This window comes from Rhynchophorus ferrugineus, unplaced genomic scaffold, assembly GCF_030347505.1.
Source record: "Rhynchophorus ferrugineus isolate W39M unplaced genomic scaffold, kcgeb_rfMv2 rfM1, whole genome shotgun sequence".
Classification (NCBI taxonomy): domain Eukaryota; kingdom Metazoa; phylum Arthropoda; class Insecta; order Coleoptera; family Curculionidae; genus Rhynchophorus; species Rhynchophorus ferrugineus.
The window spans coordinates 73,815,451-73,824,495 of record NW_027472580.1 but is presented as its reverse complement, the minus strand read 5'-3'; positions in this window follow the sequence as shown (position 1 = coordinate 73,824,495).

The following is a 9,045-nucleotide window of genomic DNA, read 5'->3' as shown; positions in this document are numbered from 1 at the left end:
CATAACAATTGCTTGAACTTTAAGAATAGTCAAGCATATTTATTGCAGGTCATACATCTGAATCATAAGTCACTGAATTTTACACACTGAGGAAATAAGGTCGATGATAGGCTCTTGAGAAGACAGTTCACTGTCGCTGAAACTGCTATAGCTATACAGCAAGAGAATACGCATCATAAGGATCATAGTAAGTAAGATAGAAGCAAATCAAGATCAAATATCCTATCTGTTCATATTGATTCAATTCGTAATACTTTTAATTTTTAAAATACATACGAAACAACAATCTTAAATGTGTCTTAATATATCTTCTTAAATATATGGGATACAATCTATATCACAACTCATTTGACTTATACGATTTAACAAACATACAAACAAACTTGATTCTAGAACAATGAAATATATATTACCCCGAATACTCCATTTTAATTTTAGTGTAATTCGCAATATACTGCTTATTATGAACATAAATTACATTTTTTTATTCAATTTTCTAATGACACAATTACATGTTAAAAGAGATCATACGTAAAATAATTTTAATACTGACAACATCCTTAAATATCGCAACAAACTCTTTCTAAACCAAAAAAAAACACGTGTTTCGGAATCAAAATTCATCAAGTGTCATCAGCGTGCACGCTCTACTGTACTACGTCAAAAAAAACACGATATGATTTGTTTGGGTACGTGTAAGTTATAAAATTTGTATGGCTTAAAAAAGTTTTACTTTAAAACAATTTTATTTTACTGTAAGAAGTGGAGAATTATTGGAATGGCAGAACAGAAATTTTTTTTTTATTACTCTTCGTGAGTCCACAATCTGCCCTATTGGCAATAAGTATTTCTTCTGTCTATATTATATATACATGGCATGTAGAAAATCACTTCATTAAGCAATCTTCTGTATAAAATATTATCTTAATTAATTAGTCTTTTTCTAATACTTATTGTAAAGTCTACATATGTCCAGTAATCAGATCAGGTGGTGTTAAACGTTTAAGTCTACGCACTTCACTATCACGTCGCATATTTAGCTGATTAGCGAGTACATTGGGAGGCACTGACACTCTTTCGAAGTACTTCACACAAACACGTTGAATTACACTCGTTATAGGTTCTAGAGGACTATCACGTTGTATCACTTTATTTGAAATAGAGTACGGAGCATCAACAATGGCACGCAACACCTTATTTTGGAACCGTTGAATGATGGATATATTAGATTTGCTAGCGGTACCCCATAGTTGAATTCCATATGTCCAAATGGGCTTGAGTATAGACTCATACAGCAATACCTTGTTATCTAATGATAACTTGGACTTGCGCCCAATGAGCCAATACATTTGATATAATTTTAGTCCCAGTTGTTTCCGTTTAGAGAGTATGTGCTTCTTCCAGGTTAGGCGTCGATCTAAATGCATACCAAGATATTTAACATGCTCTGCTTGGGGGAGTTGACGATGATTGATATTCACTGGTGGACATGTTCTTCCACGCAGGGAAAACGTTATATGCGTGGATTTTGATTCATTGGCTTTAATGCGCCATGTCTTCAACCATAATTGTATTTGCTCCAGGTGGGTTTGTAGGTTTATTGATGCTGTGACTGGATCTTCATGGGATGCTAAGATTGCTGTATCGTCTGCATATGTTGCCACAGCAGTTATTTTTGTGGTGGGCAGATCAGCCGAATACAGAAGATAGAGTACTGGACCCAGTACACTACCTTGCGGAACTCCTGAATATATGGGATTTAATTTGGTATGTTCATCGCCTTGATTTACAATAAAATGTCTGTCAGTGACATACGATTTTAGTAGCTGATAGTCCGGATGAGGGAGAAGTTTCTTTAGTTTAACCTGCAAGCCCGTATGCCATACTTTGTCAAAAGCCTGAGATATGTCTAGGAAAGCAGCCGAACAATATCTTTTGGCATTTAGGTCAGCGTTTATTTTGTTTACAAGTCTATGCACTTGTTCTATAGTCCCATGCTTATTGCGAAAGCCAAACTGATGTTCTGGAATATTTTTTCTTTTTTCTATTATATAGTTTAGCTTTTTTATGTATAATTTCTCGAAAACTTTCGAGATTATTGGTAATAAACTTATAGGTCGGTATGAGGTCACATCTTCTGGTATTTTTCCTGGCTTAAGTATCATTAATATTTTAGCTACTTTCCAGATACTAGGGAAGTAATTAATTCGTAGCATAGCATTAAATATAAATTTTATTTTCGTCATCTTTATGTAGCTGCGACTGGAAAGCTTTAAAAACATTTTTTAAGTGTTTTGAGAAAATGTCGGCCTTCTCTTTATTGTTTCTCGCCCAATTATTTTCGCTTGTTTTAATAGGTGGGTTATGCTGCTGCGATCTCCTAAGCTTTTTTGTAGCTTTCCACGACGAATAGTCTGTAGCCTCAGTTGATGTTAAGTTTTCTAGGTATTCTTGAATGCCTTGGTTTTGTTCAATTTGGATTAGAACTCTTAGCTCTTTTATGGCCCTATTAAATTTTCTTTTATTCTCTTCAGTCCTTTGCTGTTGCCAATTTCGTCGCAACTTTCTTTTTTCTGCTATCTTTTTCTGTATTGTACATGATATATGTGTATTTTTTCTTGGAAACGTTTCACTGTTGGGAGTCGCGGAATATGCTGCCTCCTGTATATTTTTTGTAAGATTTATTGCTGCTATTTCTATATCCATTTGAGTTTGTAAGGGTAAGTTTAGAGAAATATTTTGGTCTAAGTTTTCTCTAAATGAGGGCCAGTTAGTTCTATTATTGCACAGAGAAGGGGTTTATCCTTGATGGTAATTTTTGAAGAAATTGTTACTATTATTGGTGAATGATCAGAAGACAGGTCGAAACATGATCCTGCCTGATACTTTTTTGGATTAATATTTCTTGTAATACAGAAATCTATTGTATCTGGTTTTTTATTTCTGTCTGAAGGCCAATATATCGGTTCACCAGTAGAGATATTTTGTAAGTTATCTATCCTTATGGCTTTGAGCAGTTCTCTACCTTTTGAGGTTATTATTCTTGAACCCCACATTAAATGTTTTGCATTATAATCTCCTCCTGCTATAAATCTATTACCTAGCGTACTGAAGAATTCTTGAAATTGTTCTGCCTTGTTGTTATGTTTGGGTGGGCAATAAATCTCATAAATTGTTAATTGTCCATGGGCCTCCTCTATGGTTATACTGGTGGATTGCAGGTAGTCTTTGCGGAATTTTTCTTTTTCAAAATGCTTTATATCATATCGAATTATTATGGCTGTACCTCAGAACAGAAATTACTACTGAATCAATATTATACTTTAAAATCAGATCACAGAGTTCAGTTCCCTTCTGAAAAAAATGACCAAATAACACGTTTAAATAAATTGCAATATTTAAGTTACAATATTTGTGAGTACCGCCTGTACCTTTATTGGCCTGTATGTTGTTGATTTTCTCCATAGTAGGTAAAAAGACCTATTCCTTGCAGTCTCAAACTTGGAAAACCATTCCATAGAGGGACATCATGAAAGTTTGAGTAGAGACAGTGCTATTTCAAAGATCTTCAGAGGCAAACTGGTGGATGGAGGTACAATCCATATTCAAAAACAATTATAACAACTATAGGCTATCCAGAAGGAATAAACGACCACTTACGTCTCTTAGGTCGTTTCTTTATGATGGAGAATTTATGCTAGAAATTCTGGCTACGGCGCTGATTATCGCGGTCATGTGCTACCTGTATAAAAACTACACGATTTCTGGACGAGTGTAATGGGTAGGTCTGTTTTCTAATGGATAAAAATCCTCATTATCGCCTTTCAAAAGCCTAGTCGCCTCCTCTTTTCATTAAGCAAAATAAAATTTTGAAGGAAACAAACATTTTATGCTTTTAAAACCATTTACCATTTTATAAATTATAAATGTTTACAATCAATACAGGCATTTGTATTTACATTTACCCCAACCTTATTATGAAACAGTCGAAAAAGTTTTTAATGCAGATTAGTTAGAATGCTAAAAACCGTATGGTGAATTAAACATTTCTGTTTTCCGATGATTGTAGCTTGATCGGAGGTAATGTAAGGTGTTTTCAGATATAATAAATAGACTATAAAGAAAATTCAAATTGTAATATATTGCTGCTTTCCATCGAATCATTTTTGACGCAAGAATGAAAAGAAGTAATTATTTGCTTTCAATTTAGAAATTCAAATAACTTACGAAGAAGAAAAATAAGCACGCTTGACGAAACGTCCTGCCCACCTCTCGAGTTTTTCATCGCCCCACTTCTTCTTTTTTTATCGCTTAATATACCTTGACTTCGCCGTGCAAAATAAACTTACATTTTGCCAGTCGATAAAGCCTATGTAAAAGGGAACATAAATAAAATTAAAAATGTTCTACTTACTAAATTGCCTGAAGAACATGGCGCTATACAAATAAAGAGTATTTTTTCGCCGACGGCTGGGCCAGGCTTTATTTCTTTGTTCCAGCATTTTTATTACGGTTTTTTTGCACACTGTTTTACCTTCCGGGGACGTCCTTTAATGTTCACTTAATAAGAAATTAATATGTTTTTTTTAATAATGTATACATAGCCAAGTCGCCCGAAAACACGAATTAATGGATACGAATAGATTTATTGTTTTTTACAATAAATTTTAACATAATATATGTTTTCCTCAAAAATTTTTTATCAGAAAACAATATAGGCTAAATGGTATTTGAAGTCTTATTCAGCATTTGTTGTAATAAGCAGTAATGTTATTTTAATCTGGATATAAAATTATGTGAAAACATTTTAAAAATTAAATTAAAAGAGCTTGATTATTTTGGCAAAATTTATTTACTTTACTCAAAATTTGCTGTAATCTTCCTTTCGGAAAGTTCTATAGATACTAGACAACTTGGTGAAGTTCACCTACATCAATCTTACAAATGTTTTCGTTTTCTCAATTATATTTTCGACAATTTTCTCTCGCGTGTTTATGGGGAGGTATTTTGTCAGGTTTGATGACCATATTATGACCGTCAGATGATTATCTCATCCAATGTAATTTGGAACATTTTAACTAAATCGTTGTTGTAATGAAGCAAATTTTGTAGTTCTCAGATAATAGTTCGCCTCATTGTTGGATTAGGAACACAGCGCTGATTAATTCCAGCATCTGCATTGCTCATAAACTAATTTGTAAGAATTGAAGATCTGCATCTCGTTGTGGTAACAGCGCTCCTAGTAAGTTATAAATTTGTCTTTTACTTACAATTGTTAAAGATTTTTTTAACGTAACTCTTATACAAATTTGAATGTTACCAGCATACTTTTATGATATATCGAATACCTTTAAAGTGTTCATGAAATTGTCCTCTACCACATACGTTGCGCCAAACAAAATAATTTAGAACTATTTTTATAAAAATATATAGTCGAATTTATTCGCCAATCAAATATCATTATACATAATATATCGTACCTGTTAAATTTATCACATTATATATTCTAATCGTGGCTTAATAGTAGTGACAGGTAATTTTCAGCAGTATTCGGTCACAAAATAGATTTCCAAATAGATATTTTATAAATAATAAAAAGCCGATTTTTTGTGGCAATGTACAAAACATAAAAATGTTCCCGGCTTATCACGGTAAAACACATCTTTTGGCAAAATTAGTTTATTTTATTCAACATAATTCCCTTTAGGGGTGATACACTGATTATACCGACCCTCCAACTTTTCGATAACATTTTGGTAAAACGATTTGTCCTTTGATTCAAAATAGGCCTCAGTTTCGGCGATCACATCTTTATTCGACAAAAAGTTCTTTCCAGCGAGCATTCTTTTGAGGTCTGAAAACAGGAAATACTCGCTGAGGGCCAGATCTGGAGAATACGGTGGATGAAGGAACAATTCGAAGCCCAATTCATCGATTAGCAATCGTTTTCACGGACTTGTGACACGGTGCATTGTCTTGGTGAAGCAGCACTTTCTTTTTCTTCAAATGCGGCAGAATTTCGGCGATTTCGTCCTTCAAGCAGTCCAACAACGCTAACGTTGATGGTCCTTCCATTTTCAAAGTAGTTAATGAAAATCATTCCATGCGCATCCCAAAATACAGATGCCGTAATCTTGCCAGCCGACTGTTGCGTTTTCCCACGCTTTGGAGCGCGTTCATCGTGTGCAGTCCACTCGGATGATGGTCGATTAGACTTCAGAGTGAAATGATGGAGCCATGTTTCATCCATTGTCACATATCGATGCAAGAACTCGGCTTTATTACGCTTGATCATATTCAAACACTGCTCGGAATCATCAACTCGTCGTTACTTTTGGTCAAAAGTGAGCTCGCACGGCATCCACTTTACGCAAAGCTTTCTCGTACCCAAATATTTGTGAATGATATGATGTACACGTTCTGTTGATACCTTCAGAGTGTCTGCCACTTCATTTAATTTCAATTTATGGTCATTCAAAATCTTTTTGGGGATTTTTTAAATCTTTTCCTCGGTAACAACCTCTTTTGGGCATTCAGTGCATTCACCGACTTCGGTGCTCATTTAACCACGTCTAAACTTAGCATACCAGTTCTTGATGGTTGATATTCTTGGGGCGGTTTCCAGAAACTCGGCATTAAGACAAATTTTTGCTTCAAACTGAATTTTTTTCTCTTCAAAAAACGATATTTTATCAAAACGCGGAATTCCTTTTTATCCATTTTTTTGACAATAACATAAGTTGCTTCACTCAAAATGCTATAATTTAAAAACTAATAATCCGGCAGCTGTTGAATTTATACACGCATCTTTTTTGGGTTAGGGCTAACTAAAAAACCCCTGGATTTAATTCCAGTAGCGCCATCTATGTGTCAGATCGGATATTTTTCAATTGTAAAATATAATATAAATTAATATAAATATTAATATAAATCTTATATGCATGTATATGCAGCGCAAATATAGTTCAAGAATATTAGTCGGTAAACTCCGAGCATTCCCGAATGCTACCATCATCGTAGTAGAAGACCTTTTAAGGCCCCCATTTTTTTTTATTAATCTCTTAGAACTTCAGCAATCTGCTCGTGAGCAATAAGTATTATATAGCTATACTGACATGTAGAAGATCGCTTCTATAATTGACCTGCTGTGCGAACTTATAATCTAAATCTTATTCTAGATATTATTCTGACTTATTCTACAGTCTATCCGAACTTAATATAAAGAATATTAAATATATAATAATAATATAAGTTGTTCTAGAGATTATTATATCTCATTTTATGCATCTATTAATCAGATCGTATGGTAGATTGCGTTTGAGCCGACGCACTTCCCTGTCATAGCGCATTGGGATGCACTAACAATTTTTCAGAGAACTTTTCTCTAACACTGTGATGGGTTCTAATGGGATAGCGCGCTGAATCAGATTGTTGGAGACGCAATATGGTACATCGAAGATGATTCGCTACACTTTATTCTGAAACCTCTGAAGGATAGCTATGTTTGATTTGCCAATAGTACTCCACACTTCAGTAGCATAGGTCCAAATGGGCCTAAGTATTGACTTGTATTATAAGCTTATAAGCCAATATATTAGGCTTAGTTTAAGCCCAATCTGTTTGAGTTTTGTCACTATATGTTTTTTTTCCATGTCAAACGTAGATCAAAATGCATTCCCAGATATTTAACGTTGTCTACTTGATGGAATTCATAATTATTCATTTTAAGTGAGGTACAAGATCTTCTACAGAGGGTAAATGTCACACGAGTAGGTGTTGTTTATTCGATACGCCATGTTTTCACCACAATTTGACCTTATTATGATGAAGTTGAAGGTTTCTTCTGGCTAATATTGGATACTCGTGTGATGAAAACCGCTGTATCGTTAATATATATTACAACAGGAGTGTTTCTTAAGGTCGGTATTTAGTTGTATACAATAGATATAACATTGAATCAATAAGTGTGTCCTCAATAAAATATCTACCTATGAGGTATGATTTCAGTAGTTGAAAGTGTGTATGGGGTAAAAGCTTTTTCTAGTCTAGTATGCCACATCTTGTCGAAGGCTTCAGACATGTAGAGAAATATAGCGGAGCAATATTCTTTATCGTTTAAGTTTTTATTAATTTTATTAACTAATATTTGTTCTGTTGTTCCATGTTTATTACGGAAGCCAAATGGGTGGTCTGGTACAGGACGATAAGAAGTTGAAGATCATTAATTTGATGCACTCTTTTGAGAACTTTTTTAAGATTCTTTCAGTAATTAAGTCAAAATCAGGGGTCTTTTTAGCATTAATTTCTTTAACTATTGTATGTTTTACTTCCTTAACAGTAGAATTCTCATGTCGCATGTGTGTTCTTTTTTCTCTCAGTTCTGGATTAAATATTTGTTGGAACGCATTATGGAATAGGCATTACCTGTAATTTTTAGGATCGTCACCGTTAGAGCTGACATTTTACTTAATCGTCACGTGTTTTGAGCGTGCAATTTTTCGTTGCGTACTCCCTGCACATTTCATACATTGATATAACTTGTGATACTAAGATTTGGTAAGCCCATATGCTTAAAATTTGAAGCATTGTGGGATGATTCTTTTTTGTTTATGGTGGTTCAAATTTAATGACATTGTGATCCAGATATTTAATTTCATATACATTTCTATTATTTTCTTTCGTCTTCAAGTTAATATAAAACATTGGCAGTGGGTCTTTTGTTGCATGATATTTAATATTGTATATATTAACAACTTTGTGCTCTTGTTCAGCAAGGGCTGTTTTGATTATGTTAGAGCCTGTGGCGTGATGTAGTCCTTTTATAACGAATATAAATATTTTTCGGACTTTGGTCGAAAAGTATGATATTGCGTATTTCTATTATGTAATTCCTTTATTAACACTGAGTGTTCATGGTCAAACATTTTAATTTTCATTGTTTCAAGTCCAGTTTGTTTTTATTGTGTAATTTTTAGATAATATCTCGAGCAAGTCAAGCTGCTGTTTGATAACACCTACCTTATGTATTGTTACTGGGGGTGGTCT